The 224-nt window shown below is 23.7% G+C and overlaps 1 protein-coding gene across 1 annotated transcript in view; it reads left to right on the forward strand.

The window, feature by feature from the left end:
• Positions 1-224, forward strand: part of unc-13 (protein unc13 homolog) — a 153,827-nt gene that overhangs the window by 39,569 nt on the left and 114,034 nt on the right. The window lies entirely within an intron of this gene.

Here is a 224-nt window from a genome sequence, read left to right on the forward strand (position 1 = left end):
TTCTTGTGACAATGGTAGATGAATTTGTCTTTCAATTAATTAATCTTGGAACGGATTTCGAAGAAAAATATTAGACAAGTGAGTTAGTATTTAGAGTCGATAATAAATCAATTTTTCTTATTTAATAGTAGACGAGTTTGCTCTTTCAGTCATTCTTTGCGATAAATGTAGAGAGAAAATAATAATAATAATATATTGTATATATAAAAATAAAAATAATGTAT

Source organism: Eufriesea mexicana, unplaced genomic scaffold (genome assembly GCF_001483705.2).
Source record: "Eufriesea mexicana isolate 0111107269 unplaced genomic scaffold, ASM148370v2 scaffold5271, whole genome shotgun sequence".
NCBI classification, from domain to species: Eukaryota; Metazoa; Arthropoda; class Insecta; order Hymenoptera; family Apidae; genus Eufriesea; species Eufriesea mexicana.